Below are 19,498 nucleotides of genomic sequence, written 5' to 3' on the forward strand. Positions count from 1 at the left end.
ACTTAGAATCTGTCTCCTGCTCTATTGCATAAGAGTGAAAGCTGGCAAGAGTTGTCAGCTACCAAGCACATACCATATGAGTTACAGCACAGAACTCTGCCTGAGAAGAGGTTTTTATGTTACCTTCATAGCAGTTAGAACCAGAATTTAATGAAATGGAGATTTTCAGGGCTCTAGCAGTTTTCAACCAATCATTAGGTTCAGAAATTAACAAAACAAAACTAAGAAAAATGACCCATTATCATTAGATTTAAGTAGCTATGATGTACTAGCAAGGGAAAATATGCATGGGTCCACAAACTCATGAGGCTGAGGATCTGAGCAACAGACTCTTGAGTCAGAGTAGAAGAAAGAGTGCAACCACCTGAAGCTACATCAATCACAGCCTCCCACGACCAAAGCCTTCTCCTCCCTCCTCTTCCATATTTCCAGAGCACAGACTTCTCCATACTGCTGTCAGACAATCAGAGAACTTGTCATTAAATACTTTCTTTCTACCATAGCAGAGATCTGCTCAGCAGCCTCTTCAACATGGGGCTGGCAAATCAGCTCTGATAACCTCATTCAACTGACCAGGAATCCTCTGTCAAGACTTTGCTCTACCCTTGTGTCACAGGTATGAACAAACAGCCCTTGCTTCTGCAAAAATTACCAGGGTATTATGCAGGCTCTTGGAAACACCCATTCTTCACATCACACAGTCCTGCTAAGGACGGCAGCCTAGTGGAAAAGAAAACAAAATCAAACACTCCCCCGTTTAGTGAAACTCAAAGGTTTCAATGTGCCCACCCACAATGAGGCCAATCCCAACTTGTCTGAATTCAGAACTGATGTTGGACTCACACAAAACGAGTAGGTAAACTTGGCACCTTGCTGCTTTGCAAAGACTTAAGGCAATCAGCTGGATGCTCTTCTTGGGAGACCATGCAGCATCTTTGAACACATCTATTGGAGCAGAGGTCACCTTGATATGTAAATAGCCTTTCACTGCCTTTCAGAGTTTCTCTGTCCCAACCTATTTAAATAGGAGTTAAAGGTCCGTTCTGATCAGTTGCTATAGCTTACAGCAGAACATAGACTGTCCAGCTTCTCCACTGCTGCTTCTGTTAAGCCCAGTAACTTCAAAACTGGGTTGGTAGTTACTGAATTTTCTGTGCAGATGACAAGTGATGTGGATTTACTACTTAATAAAACTAATTACTTTATTAAGCTTTCTAAGGAAAGAAAAAAATTGAAAAAAAAAAAACCCAAAACCAACAAAAACCCAAAACTTAACCTACAGCAACAAGAAAAAAAAAACATCAATAACTAAAAGACCGCCTGCAATTTAATATTCACAGATTTTTGGCTTCTGTGTCAGGGATTGGGTCCTGCAATTTCTTCATCTTCTCCAAGTTAGGCATCCAATTTTTCTGCCTGCACATCTGTTTATTGGCAATACTTAAGTCACCCCTTAATCCTTTTTGTCATAAAGTTTACCTAGCTCCTGTATTATCTGCCTGCAAGGCATATTTACCATATGTGAAACTGAAACCAAATTTAAACTATAGGTATAATGGTCAGAGTCATCAGAAATTAGGCTATTCATATGTAAGATACTTGTAATGGTTTAAAATTGTACCAGAAAAAAAAAAAGAAGGGAAAAAAAAAAAACGAAACCCACCAAAAAAAAAAAAATAAAAGCAACCCTGCTTAGCCATGTAGATTCATTCCTGCGGCAAAGTTTGTAGGAAGAGGTAGGGTTTTTAATTAGACCAACTGATATGCCTGGAAAATAGCAAGCACGTGCTTCCAGGCACATGAGCCCTTTGTCAGGTCTGAAATACAAGAGAAACGCTTCAGGCTAAATACAGGTTGAGAACAAGCTGCTTTGAGTCTGACTTTATTATGTTAATCAGTCAATTTGAGAGGAAGGTGTGCTTTGTGTTGTAATTCCTCAGCTCATTACATGTGGAAGAGTTCTTAAATTCCAACGTGCTGATATGCTTAGGACACATTTTATTGTACAGCTGGCTCATCATTCAGCCTAATAAGGAAAACACCCAGGAAATGAAACCGAGTAAGAGCAAAGGGCACTCGATGCCTATCTGTGTCTGGTCACTGACACTGCATTTGGGAATGTGGACCAGTTCGGTGACTCCAAATACCTCCCTTCCCCTCCCATAACAACATTGCCTTTATTGGAAATAAAAGAGAGGTTAAGGAAACTATTTCACCAAATATTGGCTTTGCAATAATCCAAATGGACAAGCCTACATTCACTACACTGGCTCCACTGACATTAATTGCACAGCAACAGAGTTCGTGTATTTCAAGGGCAGGAAGACCCATTAGATCATCTGCTCTGACCTCCTGCAGAGCTGCACATTGTATTATTTAATAAAAAACAACCGTACTGAGCAGGTGCTCCAAGCCAGACCCCTTAGTTTCTCATTCAGTTTCTAAGATTCCTATTCTTTTCCACAGTAACTTAAATCTTTGCATGTTGCAATGCTATACAATAGGCAAACAATGTCCTGACCTGAACTCCTTCAGGGTGTCAGTATCAGAAAAGCAAATATTTAGACAAATGGTTGTGATAGTTAGTGTAAATAATGAAGTAGTAACAGTGAAGCAAAGATATTTTCTGGAGGTTTAATGCCCAGCTAGGAGGAGCTGATGCTCTGAACTGATTTTGGTCAGTTAATAAATGTCTTGCTATTGTCTATAAATAGATTATTGTAGCTATTTTTATATCATGAAAACAGAAAATTAGGTATACATTTACAGTCCTGTGGCATATGGCTCTGTTTCTGGATCGCAATTACCACACATATCATGCAGAATAAATGTTTGCACCCTGACTGGTTGAATAATTTCTCCAGAATCCATCATACCATGTCAAAATTCCTCATTGGCTTATGAATCTCGTTTTGCATGACCCATTGCTTTCCTGAAAATAGGAAAAAAGACAGATGAAGGAAGGCCTTTGTCTTGAGGTCCCATTTCTGTCTCTCTGAGTAATGTTACTGTGGGACCTAAAGGTCATCTGGCAACATTATGGGAATATTCAATTATCCCTGGGAAATGCCATGTCCCATTGCTGTGGCACTGATGAGCAAACCACATAAAACTAAAAAATGAATTTGAAAAGCAAACCCTTAAAGGCTTGGACAATTCTGTGAGTATAGTCTTGAGAATTTTTTAGTGCCTTTGCCAGGAAAACTGTTTTACAGACTTTCAGTGTTATGCCTATCGTTTTGATGTCTTCTTTTTCCCCCATCCTTGCCTAATCTTGCTGGTCACAGGAAGCAATGAAACAAACAAAAAAAAACCCAAAAACATTGTCTATTAAAGAGGCACAAACTGCAATTGTTACAAATCCCTGCAACATTTTTGGAACTGGTGCATTCTTGCATTTGAGAAGCGGTCCTGGAAAATCTGGTAACTTCAAGTCCTTTTAGATTAAGATTAGGCAGAGCTCTTCTACACCTTGACCTGACCCAATACTGCACATCACAAATTGGAAGGACCAGAGTCCTTTTTCTGCATAGCTTCCCTTCTTTAGTGTCAGACTGCATAATGATCTGTGACAAAACAGGACAACTTTGAGCCTATTTCTTGTCCTTTTCCTCAGAACTGGCCAGTTCAGTGCAGTGGTTCAACAGTAGCTGGCAACTCAATATCATGTGCATCTCACTCCACCACCCAGTGGGAGGGGGAGGAGAATTGGAAAAGAGAGAAGGCAAAATCCTTGGGTAGAGATAAAAACAGCTTTAATAATTTAAATATATAATAATAATAATAATAATAATAATAATAATAATTGTAATGAAAATGGAGGAATCAAAATTAAAGGGAACTAAAACTGAAGAAATGCAAGTGATACACCATACAAGTGCTTACCAACTGCTGACCAATGCCCAGCCAGGCCCTGAGCAGATACTAGCACCTCCTGACCAGTTTTGCTCAGTTTATATACTTATATTCTGTGGTATGGAATATCCCTTAGGTCAGTTCAGGTCAGCTGTCCTGGCCACACTTCCTCCCAGCTCATTGTGCACCTGCTCACTGGCAGAGCTTGGGAAATTGAAAAGTCCTTCCCTGAGAGTAAGCACTGCTTAGCAACAACTGAAACATCAGTGTGTTATCAACATTATTCTCATACTGAATCCAAAGAGACGGCACTGTACCAGTTACTAGGAAGAAAATTAACTCTATCCCAACTGAAACCAGAGCATTCAGCTCCAAAGCTCAAAGGCAGAAGGGATGGAAAAGAGATGCAGTCAATACTTGTCTCTCAACATTAAGACAGCAGTTCTCAGTTTAATTTCAGGATAGCACAACTGAGCTCTTGGAAACATATATGTTCCTATCCTGTGGGCACAGAAATATTTGTCATTTTTATAGATGGCTGAAATATATTTGGAAGCTCCAAGACTGTGGCCATCCTCTATCAAAGGCTGTTTCATAACAAAACACTGTAGCAGTCCATTTATAGAAACAGCATACTGCACTCTGGCTGCTGTGGGTAAAACCAAACACCCTCCCTGCCTTCCTAAAACAGTAGAAACAACAAGACCTTCTTCCAGAAGGGCCATTTCCATAAAAGAAATAAAATTAAAGAGGAAAACATTGTACTGAAGGAAGAAGTTGGGGACACAGAAGCAATGTTTTCAACCCAAAATTGTCACGTGAACAGGTGGTGGATGTCAGAAGGCAGTGACCAGGGGAATACTCTGTGGCTATGTAATTTGCTAAACTGAGGTGGACACAAGGAAGAAAGTTGAGGGAGGACAAGCATTTATTTTAGAAAGGAAATTTGAATCCCATTAGAATGAACACAGTGGAATGAATCCAGCCAAGAGAAGTGAAATGGGGGTCATAAATAACAGTAATCACAGGTCAAGCAGCAAGGTACTGCTGCAAAACCCATCTGAGTAGTAGATGGAGGCTTCCAAAAGCACTTAACTGTGAGCTGTCAAGGACTCCAGGCTCCCAGGACCACCAAGGATGTCTGTAAGTATCTAACTTACACTCAAGACACTACTTGACATCTCTTCCAGCTCTTTCTTCTAGTCTTCTCATTTGATCTGTGACTGGCAGGAGTGTCCAGATCTACCTCTTCAGTGTTTTACAGAGCTGATAACACACATTTCCAATCTCTGCAGGATACAAGCTCTTCACTGCACCACTCCTTTCCACTGTGATAATTCCATTCCCACTAACACTGTCATAACAGTTTTGAGTATGCTTAAATATGACTATTTCATTCTCCACATGATACCCAGAGAGAAAACTTCTTTATTCTCTGGTTCAATATCCCCTGATACAGGAAAGCATTTCTTTATTGGCAAGCATTACATATTACAACAGCAAAAGGAAGCTTATCTAACTTTACAACACAGACAGGAGAAAGTATGTTGAGTAAATGCACAAATATGTAAAGTTTTAACAGAATTCATTTTCCCAAGTGTAATCATACAAGTTTATTACTTCCATACCAATCCATTAGAAACTTTGTGGATATACAGTTGACCAATAAGTTTCAAGAAGTTTGATTCAACAAGATGCCTGTGGCATCTATCTGCTGTACCACCTTCATGTTTACATGAGTGGGTCTACGGAGTGCCCTGCAGGACAAGTCCCCTTCAGAGTGTCACTGACAGGAGTGACAAACATTTGTATATCAATACAAACACATACACTACGTGCTTCTTTTTCCAGATTTCTCTCTTTCACATTAATAAATAACGTAAGAAAACTAGTGCTGTCATAATGCTACCTCTCCTGTATGATCAGAAAAAAAAAATCAAACAGATACATAAATAAGTTTGCAAAAACATGGTGATTTCAGTGGCAAATAGTAGGTGGGTCTGTCTACCACCGGCTGTTTTTTTTTTTTAAATGGTCCATTCTTCATCCATACCAAAGTCATAAAAAATACCACTCAGACCATATCAGTCTATAACCAGATTCACCAAGAATAAAATTAAACAAAACATATAGGTTTTCTATGGCATCTTTTACTGAGAGATGTTCCCTCTTGAAGGAAACCTAAACTGCTAAGGGCCTGAAAGGCATTATTATTCTTACAAGAACTTTCAGTCTGAGAAGCCATCCTTCATCTTGGGAATTTATTTCAGATGGGGACCAAGCAATAATTGCCATCCTCCTCCACAGACTTATCTCGTAATTAGAAACATGTGCACAGCTGGAGGGGTGTGAGGTTGGGATAGGACTGGCAGTGGAGATGTGCACGTTCAAGAGCAGATGGAGCACTTGTTTTTATTAAGAAAGAAGAAGTAGATTCAAAACACCTGGCAGAGAGGTGCTTGGTTTTCCCTTTGGTCTTATGAAAGCCATTGTGACAGTGAAGGCATTTACATGTAAAACAACTCAAAAGTAAGGGGAAAATGTAAAAAAAAAAAATAGAAACTAAAGAACTTTCCATAATAACTGTGCTTTCCATAATAACTGACAGACTGGATAGTTTCAAAGCAGAACTGATGCTTCTCAACAGCACTGCAAATATGTCATTTTAAAATACAAAGTTAACATTAGGTTTATTTGGAAAAGGTGTATCAGGTTAGTGTTTTAGAAGTAATCTAACATAATTTTAGAAAAATCCATTAGTCACTATGGAGGCTACATCTTACCAATGTCCACACTTACAGAGTGACCCTGTGTTTATCATTCCATACACCAAGAGACACCTCAAAAAAAATAGAGTGAATATAAAACAGCCGAAGGTTTTGAGAAGCATACCAGTGGTTTTGAGAAGCTGTGCACCAGTTTCCTGAGGTTGAATATAGTTTATCATTGGAAAACAGAGCAGATTTTTATCAACTATTGAAAATAACTGGGAAGCAGTGGTAACAGAGATAATGAGTTCCATTCAAGAGTAAAGGCTGTTTCAGAAATTCTCACTTTTACAGAAACTTCTGTCATACAAAGATTTCTGTAAAATGGCAAACACCATCCTCAGAGGAAGTGCTGAGCAAGCACATTTGATGAAAAAGCAAATGATAGAAACTAAAAAAAAAAAAAAAAGAAAAACCAGATTCTGAGTTTTTTTTCCCAAGTTTTTAATCAGATTACCTTGGTTTTTTAAAGATCTATTCAAAACCACCATACTTTGCAAGATGATCCACAAATACTGGCAAAAACAAGAGCATTACAAATAGAAAATATTCAGCATGTTTTGATCTTACCCCTTTTCTAGCCTGGCTGAAAAGACACACACCATAAAGAAGTGATGACAGTAATGACTAAGACTGTTTTAGGGACAGGTGGGAAGAATAAAAGGATGTTTGCTCCACACCAATACTCTGTAACCTCTGAGCCAGTTCCCTGAGCTAACTCTAGTTCACGTACTCATAACTTCCTGTGATTAATATTGCACATTTCTTTGTCCTTATTACTGACCAAGGCCATAAATCCCAATTATGGAAGACAGTTGAGTTCAAGCTGCTGCCATATTTCAGAGTAACCCTAACGCTGAGGTTACCAGAGGTCACCTTGGCCAGAAAGCAGGACTATTGCACAGTAAGTCTATATCTTCACTAGTCAGCTGCAATGTCTTTCAGGCTGATTGAGCTTTGATTACCCCCTATCAGACCCATAAGCCACATTCTTCTCTCACAGCCAGGGACAGAACCAAGATACATGATCTCCTGTCTTGTGACTTGTGAAATGCACTGGCAAAGTACGTGTCAGCCCCTTCTCCAGAGGCTAAATGAAGTAGCAGCCATTCCTACCACTCATGCAGCTGAAGGGAAAGATGTAGTAGGGGAAGAGAGAGCCCTCTAAATATATGACTTAGCCCAGCAGTTGCCCTGCACAAACGACAGATATTATTATTATTATTATTATTATTATTATTATTATTATATAAACTACCCCCTACTTTTATGCAAAATCTAGATGTACCCATTTAAATGCACCAAGTCTCTATTGCAAGCTTGTAGATGTAACAATATCAGGGTTCTGGTTAATGATAGGTACAACTGCCTCGAGACACACCTAACAACTCTCAACTTTTAAACAGTTGTTACCAAAATACAAAAAGAACACAGTTTAAAAGAAAAAAATAACTTTAATTCTTCTATATCTTTGCCTTTCAGGGCATTATCTTCATCATGACACAGTTTCAGAATTTAGAGTCCACTGGAAGGAGATACCAAAAAGTTTAGCATGCCCCAGTTTATTCAGAGCAGCCTGAGAAGGCAGTTTCTCTGGCGAGAAGATGGAATCCCTCCATTTGACCTGCATTTTCAGGCATGTGCTCACATAAAAGGGATGTTAACAATTCTTTTATGTTTTCCAAACTCCTCAACAAGGGTCAGTCAGTGTGCAGAGGAGACTGGGCGCTGGCAGTCTGGACAGGCTTCTTCCATCAGAACTAGACACTGCAAGGAGCTCCCTACAGGAGCGTGCCTCCCACAGGTACATTCCATAGGCACTGCCTGCAGGACGAGTCACGTTTCTGCCTGGGAATTCTGATCAGAAATATGGGATGTGTAAGTTTGGGTTTCACATCATGTGACACATTCAATGAAATTCAAATGTGAAGAAGTACCTTCTTACTAGACAGAGTCCAGCCCAGAACTGAAAGTCTCAGATGAAAAAAACCTTATAACAGACTAAAAGCAATGCAGGGAATTAAAAAATCATGCCACTCTCATCCCCAGAAACAGAGCATATATATCTAAAAAGGTTTTAGCCTTATATCGAGGAGTTGGAATGAATCATCAAACAAGTATATAGGCATATTACACACCTTGGATGCAGGATGAATACAGTTATTTACCAGGACATCTAGAGTTCCTTAAGTGAAAGGCTATAGAGGACAGTGCCCCTGCCTTGTAGATTTTACTGGTATTCGAGCTATGTATCCCACCTAATTTCATCCCATTTGCTCTATTTATACCCCTTGAAACAGAAGGCTCAGCATGCCCTACAGTCACTAGAGATCTGGAGACAGGAGGGAATATTCCCTTAATTATCCTATATCCCAGTGGTATATGTCACAAGCCAAAGTGCATAAAGCTCCTGGCCTGATTACCATTCACATGCTGTGTGGAATTTATTAAATTCCTTATCCCACAGCCATTTAATCAGTGGTATTATTGGAATGAGATATTTACCCCACTGGGTGGTATGGACTGGGGCAGGAAAACATGCCAGGAACAGCTTTGCTGATGCCTATTTATAAAGACTGTAATTTTCTTTCCCCCTCCCTTTCCTCACTAGGACCAGTTAGTCAGAGCTCCAGCAACAGAGCGGGGCTTATTCCGTGTCTAGTTTTCTGCAATAAATCTTTACTCCTGATGCGTTTTGATCCACAGCCAGTTTAATCTGCCTATTGACTGTTAAACTCTATTTATTGTTTTCCTGGGATCTTTAAGAATTAAGCCTTTCTTTCTTTCTCCCTCTCCCAGATCCAGGTTGGATTTTTTTGAAAGGGATTTGGAGCTGGGCTGAATACCTGAGAAAGCCATTTCTTCCTCAAAACAAAGCTCTCATGGCATTACCCATGGCCACTGCCCCCAGCCTGTCTGGCTTATCTGCTTTAGACAGAGCTTATCATTCAGTCTTCTTGCTTGGACAATCTCCAGATTCCCCATTCAGTCTCCTCACTTGGACAGTCTTCAGATTCCTTGCTGAGATTGCAAATTGTTACCAGCTATTGTTGTTATTTACATTTCAACCATGGCCTTAACTGTGACTTGAACTCCAGAGCAATGCAAATTGTACATGCGCACAAGGGGTGACACTTTCCTTTCCTAACACCAAAGGACAACCAAACACCTAAAATAGAGGGGCAAGACACGTGAATCAGTCTGTCTTTCTCCCCACTGATGTGCAGGGAGCCTAAACAGCTACCTTACAGTTGACTTTACAGAAAAACATCCTAGCCTCCATTCCCATTTTTTCTAGTCTAAATTGAGTGTCCATAAGTAAGTAACATTTTTGCTCTTTTTCCATGGCTATTCAGCTTTCTACATTAAATATGCCTTCATCCAGAATAATCCCTGGAGCATGGCTATGTTCTGTCCTGAGTTCATTTACCTTCATAAAACCATGAAGGAACAGGGGTAAAAGGGATGGAGAAACATCTGGTTAGCCAACATATGGGATACAGGAGCAATGAACCTTGCATTTTAATAGGTATGTCTCCACCTGCACAAGATTTCCAGCTTCTGCACCAGTAACAGCTCCAGAGAGGGATAAATAATTAAGACAAGAAGGCTGAGGTGGAAAATGGCTGTGATATTTGCTTTCCTTAAGAGCACATTAGGGACATGCATAAAAATCAGACACGGTTGGGTTTGCTATAACTGAACTTTGACTGACCCCAGAAGCCCTTTTAGCTGAACAGACTGGTGAACCTACCCCTGTAATCTGAAAAAGCAATGATTACTCTTTGGCTAGGCCTAAGACTGTGACTCTCTCTTGTTTGAAACACAAGAACCCTAAACCCCTGTGACTCCATGACTTCAAGCTTCAAGGGGCCATGACCCATGTGTTACACAGCCATCCCACAAGAGCCTGCATGCTCCTATGGCTACTACCACACCGAGGCATTTGCCACTCTAGCATGTTAGTGTGGTGAAATGATAACTTGGATCTAGCATCTGGAAAAGCTTAACCATTGCAGCAAACCCGGCATGATTCCTATTGCTGTACTGTATTTTTGGGGGGGAAACACATCATGAGTTTTCATTGAAATAGCTTCCTCCATGTAAAAAAGTTATATGGTTTACAATGATGAACAGTTTCAACAGGTGGCTGACATCTTCAATTCCAAAGGAAGGCAAGTTTGAAGAGAGTCAGATCTAGAGGAGATCTTGAAGGTTAGACAGATCTGCTTGCTGAAATGTACACTAAGATTATTTGAGTTTCCCCAAGAATACAGTATGTGGTATTCAAGAGGTCTTGTTTAATCTGAAAACCAAGTGATGCTAAAGTCCTTTTTTGTTTTCTGTGAAGCCAATTTGAAATCAAATTTCTGACCCTCCTGCTGTCAAAGAGCCCAGCTGAGAAAGAGTACATCAGAAGCTTATGGGCTTTTCACCAGTACATCCCTTTGTACCGACACCAACACTGATCAGGTTTCACACCCATAAGAACAGGCTGGAAGACATCCAAGAGCTCAGAAAAGTGGTTCCGAGGACAGCTTATTAGAAAGGTGCAGTGTAGCTGCAAAAGAAACTATGGTGACCTCTTGAAAGTTGTTCACAATATTGTAGCTCGTGGCATGCTTTAATCTTGGATCAAAATGTCCCCGCTCTGTGCGAACAAAGATGACAGAGATTATGTAAGGAGTCCAGGATAAAAAGCAACAGATGCAAATTAACAGAAAAACACCAAACACAGTGTCTGCCTTTAGCAGTAGCTCCACAACTACCAAGAATGCCAAAAATAAAGTGAACATCAGTGTTTTATCTCATTGTTTCCAAAGCAGGGAGTTACAAGAACTAGAGTTTATATGACCCTCTTCCATAAGTAGGTAACATACTTTCCTTTCAGGATCTCTGGTTCTATTTCCCATTCTCAGCAATAATTATGCATATGATGGTGGACATCTGAATTGCTCTCTACCTCCATTTCCCCAAACAGTCTCAGGAATAAAACTCAGAACCACGTTTACACACAGTCCATTGCCTGTGTGCCCTCATCACTGACAGTAATGAAGAACATCCAAAATAAATTAACCAAGCTCTGCCCCAAACAGAAGTAAAACAGTTAAAGTTTAACAGATTATGAACTTAATTTATGAATCATGCATTCATCTTTTAAGAAACTCACTGTATGACTGGATCATGAAAATAAATTGATTCTCAATATAACCTGTGAGATAAATCAAATAGCAATGAATAATATCAATAATAACACTAATAATATACTAAAAAATGTCTTGGATTTCAAGCAAAACAGAGGAGGTATTTAAAAGAAGTGTCTACGATATTCTTTCCACCATTAGTCAGGGTACCGAAGAACTAACTTAATACCCTCCTGAAATTTCAAACTCTGCATATTCTGGTGAAACCTTACTCTATTGGGAAGGTGTTTATGTGTGAAAAGAAGAGACACATTAGTTGTTTTCAGCTTTAAGATTTACAGGATGGTGACATCAGCCCTTCACACTCAACTAGGGACAGATTTTTTGGAGGTTTTTGCAATATTTTTACTGTGCTCTGATAAAATATATTGCATACCTTGCAGCTCTAACAGTTCTTTGATATATGCTAATAAAAATCCAGAGGTGTGACAGTAGCTATAAGTCTATTGCATAAGTGAAGTGACAAATATTTTCTTGCTCACTCACAAACCATCAAAAAATAATTTATTTAAATACTACAGGTTTCTATGAATATTCAAATTATTAAGTAAGCTGTAACTAGCAGTTTCCAATACTAGCACTGCTGATTCTGCTGATTCTGTTATCCCTAAATGATAAGCTGGTCACAGAAAATAGTCACAGTTTTTATTGCAATTTTTGGACAATATTTGTTGAGAAAATAATTGTGAACATCTGTCCTGACTGGTCAGTGACTGACAGATCCACAGCAAACCTCAGACATATTTACAGCTAAGGAGGTTTCCAAATGTAGAATGGTTTTCTGGGAGTAAACAGGCTGGCCGGTTGCTCGTGAGACACAGCTGAGAAATGCACTACAGGTCCGAGCCTATAAAACCTTCGGTGACCTGCAGAACATAGACATGGAAACCATATCACAGGAAAGCCCCAGTGCCACATAAATGCTGTCTGAATAAGTTTACCTAATTGCAAATCAGAGCTGGACACTAAAGAGGAAGGGTCTTTTTGTGGTACTACTGCATGGAAATGAAATAGAAAAGAGCAAGCTGTGAGGCTGATAACCTGCATACAGAGTCACTGTGGGAATACTGCTCCTGCCAAGCAAGGACAGGAAAGGAAAAGTGGCCTTGTTTTTAGGATGGAGTTTGGAATTTGGAGACCCATGTTTGGGTCCTGGTTTTGCTGAAGCACTTCCTAAGTCTAAGCAAGTTCTTCTGAGAGGACATGCAGGCACAGTCAAAAATGAAGTTTTAGCACTTTTTTACTTCTGGGATATACCGCTGTCATGGCTAGAGAGATGCTTGAGTGTCAGGCAGTGAGACCAGAGAAATCTTATCACATTCAAGCAATCCATTTGTTCCAAAACTAAGTCAAAACTCTTGGCTTTTAAGTGAACACATTTTCTTGCCAGGCAGTTTCAGCAAAATGGAAACCTTCAGAGTGAGGCAGAGCTGGAATCAGTCAGAGAGGTGTAAAGAGAGTTTGTAAACGTGTCCTCCCAATTACATTGCCATTTATAGAGAGCCAAACAGAGTGACCAGGGTAGCTGGGCAGCATAAACATGTATCTCACATATTATAAAGCACAACACTATACTAGGAAACGCCAGTTAGGATTAGGAAACCCAAATTAGTTTCATGCATTGCTTTAAGAAGACTTTGTGATCTAGCATTCAGCTCCAATACCCATCTTTTAATAATGAATAGGAATTATCTGCAATCTGGAAAACCTGCTTAAAGGTGAAAGAAATGCAGGTTTCTTTTCCTACATTATAGCTTGATCTCATACGATGCAGGGGAGAACGTGGGGCATAGGGACAATATCAGAAGACTCCTTACTTCAGTTATTAGTCACATGCACAGCCTGGATGTTTATCACCTTCCTCCTCCTTCCTCCTCCTCCCTCCCCTGCTTTGTCCAGTCTAGAGGTGAAGTGCCCTGGTTTTGTTTTGTTTTTCCATCAGGGAGGGTCAAGCATTTTTTAGCTACAAAGCAGTTGATTCCCGACCCCTTGAAACCACTGCACCGAGGTTAACTGCCTCTGTAACTAAGGTTTCTCAACTCGTGCATTGCAAAACCAGGGGAGATAGGGGAGGAGAAGGGAGTGAGGGGTCAGAAAGGCAATCAGGGGTGTTTGTAAGGCATTTAAATGTTATTACAATCCAAGGCCAAGAAAATCTTGCTATTCTCCTCCCTGTACCACCTTCAACTGCAAGGTCAAATACTCCCTGCCAAGATCTCAGAAAACCTGAGCACAAACATGTTAGAGAGACTTCACCATCCTATCACCAGCAGATTTTTCACTCTTACTTTTATGGGGAGTCACAAAAATGATTGACTTCTAGAAAGGGGTTATGACCTAAGAAGGCTGAGAAATCTTATACTTGCTGAACCAGAAATTAGGGGCTAGTCTGAGCCCTAATTCAGTGGAATGCTATTAAATAAGCCATGGAGATATTACAGCTGAAGAATTAATTCCATATTTATACACTCCCATAACTTTTTAACAGGAGTAAAAATTGAGATGAAATTGCACAGGCGATTAAGCATTTTTCTGAATCAGAGTTTACTTGTTTGTTGTTGGATGTTTGTTTGTTTGGGTTTTTTTTTTTTATTTTTAGTCATACCAACATGAGAACATGGACAAAGTTCTCCTAAATGTAAAAGGAGCTAAAAGAAAGTATATGCCTCCATTTTCTAGGAAGTGAATGCAGGGACAGAGTGGTATTAAAACTCATATATTTTAATTTAGTAAAAGTCACAAACAGATGCTACTTGGTGGCACCATCCCTTTCTGACTTGTAAAAAGTCTTGAAAATAGATGTCTAAGATACATCTAGAATTGTGATAGGTGCATCATATCAATACAAGAAGATCTGCAACCCCATTTGAGCACCATTCTCAGGAGCAGCAAGTGAAGAAATTAAATTCAGGGGATTGCTGTCCCTTCTGACAGGGAAATTTCTGTGCAGAGCACCATCTTCTTAGATGGATGCCTGGCTCTGGCAGGTCTCCATGAAGCACCTCAGGGGTCTTTCCACAGCTATGCAAGGAGCACTGTGGATCATGCAATTTAAGCCTGGAAGTGGCTCAATGTGGAAAAGGTAGGAATTTTCAAAGGCTTTTTCTTCCTTGCTTGCAGCTTCTCCTCCCCTGAATGTCAGCTGAGAAAATTTTACATGCTGCTCTGTTATTCCTTTCACAGGGGCTTAAAATAGTCTAAAGTGCTTGCATTCAAAGATGGGTAGGACCTTGTTGAATCCCCACCTCAAAGAGCCTAAACCAGCAGTTTAAATTAATTAAGACTATGAGCCTCTTCTATGGCCCCTTCCCATTCTTCACCCACCTTTCTACCCTGGAGCCAATCCAGTCCCCTCCCCTTCATCCTGGTTCATTTCAACCCTGGAAGAAAGGGAGGGGATGTCAGTCATGGGAAACATCACTGCTTCCATGAATAGACAGCTGGCACTTTCAAAGAGGGAGCTGGAGACACAGAGGAACATGGGGTCATTTGTTGTAGCCTCTGCTTCAGCAGCCTTTAGATTGCCCCAGATTTGGCAAAAAATCACACCTTGGGCCAGGATGTGACAAGACGCTTGCTTCTCCATCTGCTGAAACAAGGATGCCTGTTTGCTGCCCAATCTGCTGGCCCTTTTGCACAATTCCTTTAGAAACCTGCTGCACATCTGTGAGGGGATGCACTGAAGTCATTACCAGCAGACTGGAAAATGTGCAAAGGGTAGTATTGTCTTCTGGGCTGCTGCTCCATTTTGAGTGATTTGCACTTTAAAGAGATTTGAGGCTTCTTGAATGTGTTCATCTTTGTAAAATTATAACAACTGACAGTGCAAAGAGAGGCAGAATGATTCCATTAGGGCAACACACACACTAATTTCTAGCTGCATCCAGCAAGTTACCGGGGATTGGTAAGAGTATCAGAAGAGTCCTTCTGTTCATTATTTCGGTACCTGCAGATTCTAGTGATACATGAGTGCTAAAGCACAGACCAGCTTTTTCCTCCTCAACCTCCCTAAACTGATAGAGTGCAGCAGTCCTCCCTTGTCCCACCTGTAAATTGCATCCTTCCCCTCCCTAGCTTGTAAATTGTGTGCTAACTCTTCATTTCTCTTCACTTCTTGTGACCCTCTGGGAGAGCAGCTTTGGGCATCTGCCAGAAATCACAAACCAGGCTGTGTGAATTTACTTGTAAAAGTGAGCAGCACATTATCTCTGTGGCATTTACTACCAAAGTGTGTGACTCTTCAGGTAAACATGGGAATCCAGGCTCTTTATCTTCTGTGCTGGAGGTCGTTTTCAAAGGGCTCTCAGAGCCTCACTGTCAGTCTTTGAAGCCTGGGATGGAGCCAAGGGCAGGAAGGTTTGGTGCAATGGGAGTGCTTGGCAAGTAGAAGAAAGGTTACTGTACACCAAATAGAGTATCATGAGCATTACCATTTGTCTTTTAGGCAGAAATGGGCTGCAGAAAGAAAAACAGATGAATTTCTATCTTCTGATTCAATCTATTTGTGGTATCTGTAGCCTGAGGAGAACAAGCTGATGCCACTGTCTTTGTCCCATCTCATGGGTTACCGCATGCTGGGAAAAATGATGGAAAGGTCTGCCTTAGAGTCAATCTCATCTAATATACTGATATTCCTATATGGCAAATCTTCAGTCATGAAAAAGTGTCCGTCTCTGACCCTCAAGTACAAGAGAAGAAACATCAATAGAAAATTATTAAGACAGAGTGTCTGACATCCAGCAGCACTGGGAACTGCCCAGTGAAACTAATTTCTGAGAAATTAAATAACAATCTGTCAACAAAAAGGAACTTGACCACTAAAATGGGATTTAAGACGGAGGAGAGAATCAGCTGGTAGCTGCAAGCACCTTATAAACATCCAATTGCAGGGAGCAAAAGAGAAGGGGGAATTTCTTCTTGCCTAGGGCAATTTGACCACATCCTTTAATAATATCTTCACATTTCAGATGTCTTAATAACAGCAACTTGTGTTCAATGCCTTTCATCCTGGAGGAACCCAAAGAACTTTACAAGTGACTTAGCAAACTATACAACAATATTCACTCCCTCATTCCCCTCAAGGCTGAAAATTGACTGGAATTGGCAAGCTTTCCCTTTGGATTTCCAGTGCTCCGTGGCTATTTCTCTAGGCCATTGCTTTTATATTTTATTTTGCTTTAATAGCAAACTTGATAGCATGGGAAAAAAGGCAGCTCTTTTCTCAAGGAGAGCTGCATGAATATAATCAATTTTAGGGGGTCAAGAAAGAAAGAAAAAGACATTTCTTGTTACCTCAACACAAAAAAAATATCAGTTTTGCTTTCCAAAACTGGAAATTTTGGAATCTGACATTAGGGAGGGGGGCCCTAACATCAAAATAAAAAAAACCCACTTGAAGAGAACACAGAATATTTCATTTGCTGTGAATTAAAGCCTTTTCTTGATGTTTTCTGAAGGCTGAAGTTGACTCAGCTGTAAAACAAATCAGATTTAATTTGGCAAATGGAAATGAAATTTTTTAAATTTCAAAATGTAGTTTTTCTTTTGGACACAACTTTAAAAAAAATAAGAAAATCCATGTCACCTGGTGCTTTTCTTTGCCCAGAACTCAAAGCAGTGCCTAGACACAGCCAAAGGAGAGGACAAGTACTTCAGTTCCTGCTATCTATTCTTCTCTGTCCACCCAAACTAGCAGCAACACCTTCAGTGGACCAAAATGGACTTTTTCCTCCATGAATTTATTCAGTTCAGCCCTCATTAGATCTGCGTAAAGTTTACTGTTCACAGCATCCTGTGGCCAGGGGTTACACAGCTTTTTGCATTGAGCACAAAAGTATTTTGTTTTGATTGTTTCAGTTTGCCTCTTGGTAATTTTCTAGAAGCAGGAGGCATTGAACCAAAGAATGCACAATCATTCCTTTTTCACCACCACCATGCCAATAACTGCTTTTCTTTTTCCACAGGGAAAACCTGCACGTGCATGGTCTCTTCTCCTACAGAGGTGTTGAGCAGTTGCTTTGCCTCCCTCCTTGCTCTTGAGAAACTATAGTTTCTATACTATTACTGTAGCAGGAGGCTAAACTTTATAACCAAATGTGTACAGGGCATCTGTGATCGAATATATTTTGTTTATGCACCCCAGACTGACCTTCTCACACCACTGTAGAAATAGCTCAGATACCTAAAACACAGACATGGGACAGACACAGCACCTTATTGTACTCGCTGCAGTAGGGAAACACAACCTCTTGGGGTTCATGGGTATGATGAAGGACAACAGAAGACATGCACTTCAGAGAAAATAGCATCCAAATTGTACTATATGCCTACATACAGGCACACATTTTGACTGCGGCAGTGTCCTCTTAGTATAACATCTGAGTGGGTCAAAGTTGCCCACATCCTGTCCCCTTGCTACAAACAGGACTGATGGAAATCAGATTAATTCTTCAGATTAATATCTCTGGTGAACTTACAAGAGACTGCAATATACCTTAAAGAGCTGTTCGATCACAAGATACTGAGCTCAAGAGATGCTCCTCACACTTCTGGAGCAGAGCTGATGAAGGGCAACTGGCCTATAAAGTGAAAAGGAAAATTCTGTCTGTGTTCCTCCCTTAAAAAAAAATTAATTCAGAGGTATTGAGAAACACATTAAGCAGAGTGGAGGAAAAAAGCTTGCTCATCCAGCCTTTATAAGCAGCTGAGCTTGAACTGAATGGGCTTCTACTGTGCTCTTTGTGTAATGGCATACTATAAAAAGTTTATTAGAAGGACAAATTTAGGCATGGCAGGAGGAGAAGAGGGAACAACACCCTGAAACTTTGAAAGATCCATCAGCTTCTTTAGGAGGGAGATTTTAAGCCTTCCCTTACACATTTCTTTAAAGTTTTGAATCATTTCTCTACTGATTGGGCATTTTAGAGCAACAGGAAAAAGAAATACAAAACAAGAAAAAACCCACCCTGGAGTGCAACATCCTTTTCTGAACTCATCCTGAGATAGACCTCAGCTATAGGGCAGTTGGAGCAGGAGAGAGCTACGTGCTCAAAGAGATTCTTCACAATAAGATCTTACTCAGACTTTGTTCATGTTTTCTATTGGCACAGAGGTAACAAAAAGAGATTCAATTTTAAATGGGATCACCAACAAAAAACATAAGCTAAGAATATAGAAAATATGCATCAGCTGCTGAAAAACATATAGAGACTCCTTCTTACTTCAATCACTGTTCCTTTGTTTCAAATCTGATGCAGAGACGAGGAAAGTTCCACTAGTTAAAGCTTTAGGTAGCCAACTTCAGACACCTGTCTTTGTTTTCACAGATGGCAAATATCAAAAGGCAAATCAGCAGCTATGGTGGTTAGAGGATTAAACACAAATTTTAAGACACTGAGTAATCGCTGAAATCCCAAATCACAGGTAATTCAGAAAAATCAGAGTTTCATCTCATTAGTCCCTGTATGTATCGTCTCAAAAATAACAGTTATGCTAATTAATTGCTTTCAGCTGCAAAATGCGTTAAGTGAACTTTTCCCAAAGTGCTGTATTTCAGTAATTAGGATGTCTACTGTACGTAGAGGTAAACCTGGTCTGGTTACAAAGCATGGTGTTACACAAAACCTCTTGTTTCCCTTGAGCTTTTGTCTTGGTAGAAAAGAAACTTTGGTG

At 40.1% G+C, this 19,498-nt stretch overlaps 2 long non-coding RNA genes across 3 annotated transcripts; both read right to left on the reverse strand.

The window, feature by feature from the left end:
• Nucleotides 1–280: 280 nt before the first annotated feature.
• On the reverse strand, nucleotides 281–15,791 carry LOC137476990 (uncharacterized). Its single transcript, XR_011000770.1, has 3 exons — nucleotides 15,152–15,791; nucleotides 5,016–5,144; nucleotides 281–720 (listed from the first exon to the last, which is right to left on the reverse strand). It is a non-coding gene; the product is annotated as an uncharacterized lncRNA (long non-coding RNA).
• Nucleotides 15,792–15,810: 19 nt separating this feature from the next.
• LOC137476989 (uncharacterized) lies at nucleotides 15,811–19,095 on the reverse strand. 2 transcript variants are annotated; one of them, XR_011000769.1, is made up of 4 exons: nucleotides 19,048–19,095; nucleotides 18,788–18,924; nucleotides 18,321–18,400; nucleotides 15,811–16,834 (listed from the first exon to the last, which is right to left on the reverse strand). It is a non-coding gene; the product is annotated as an uncharacterized lncRNA (long non-coding RNA). The 2 variants fall into 2 exon arrangements; XR_011000768.1 differs by having other exon boundaries at nucleotides 18,788–19,091.
• Nucleotides 19,096–19,498: the final 403 nt, after the last annotated feature.

This window comes from Anomalospiza imberbis, chromosome 7 (genome assembly GCF_031753505.1).
Source record: "Anomalospiza imberbis isolate Cuckoo-Finch-1a 21T00152 chromosome 7, ASM3175350v1, whole genome shotgun sequence".
NCBI classification, from domain to species: Eukaryota; Metazoa; Chordata; class Aves; order Passeriformes; family Viduidae; genus Anomalospiza; species Anomalospiza imberbis.